We start from the raw sequence: 987 nt of genomic DNA on the forward strand, positions 1-987 counted from the left end.
TTTTTTTTTTTTTTTTGTTATTGTTTTTTTGAACTATATATATATATGTGTGTGTGTATGTATGTATGCACACATGCATACAAACGTGTGTGTGGTGGGTAGGTTCTTCGAACAGTCACAGCTATTGCAAAGGAGATAATCATTTTGTCATAGTACACGGCAGAGTTAAAAGCTGAAATTGAGGACTTATAAAGGAATATATGCATAGAATTCCCATATTCAATCTTTGAGTTTTATTTATATTCTTTTATTTGTTTCAGTCATTTGACTGCAGCCATACTGGGGCACCGCCTTTGGTCGAACAGCCACTCCTGTGCCTCTATATATCTTTTGTTTACTTAGTATGAGGTTTTTTAAATTTCTAATCGTTGGTAATCATGTATAGCACTATTTCATTCTTTTCAGAAATCGTCAACATGACATAACCTGCGACGGATATATACATATATGGCATAGTATCGGTATTTTTCACTCTGCGTGAGACCAAGTAGTCGGAAACACCATTCCAATACCCAAATCAGATCGGAGTTTGTCCTTATTCATTCCCCCCTCCCATTTTGTCTAGATAGGACATGGGTTACATCAGACTGAGATGTAGGCCAGCATGTGAATACAACATTCAATATAGTGGTCATTAAAACTTATTTTGTATGTGAATATATATATATATATATATATATATATATATATGCGAGTAAAAATAAATACAAAAAAGGTGGGGTTTTTTGTATGATTGTGTATAGAGGAATATATTATTTTGTTTCAAAGAGTTCCAACATTGTCTGTTTTTTATGTTTTATTTATATTCCTGCAGAACCAATGTGGGGTATAGAATATGGAATAGACAATATATAATATAATATACAATATATAATACAAAATAAAATAAAATAAAAATGGATGGCACCATGAAAGAAAGTATTGAATGTAGATGAAATATTGAGTGTTCAATATAAAGGATCAAATATATAAATATATAAATATAAA

Source organism: Octopus bimaculoides, chromosome 4 (assembly GCF_001194135.2).
Source record: "Octopus bimaculoides isolate UCB-OBI-ISO-001 chromosome 4, ASM119413v2, whole genome shotgun sequence".
NCBI classification, from domain to species: Eukaryota; Metazoa; Mollusca; class Cephalopoda; order Octopoda; family Octopodidae; genus Octopus; species Octopus bimaculoides.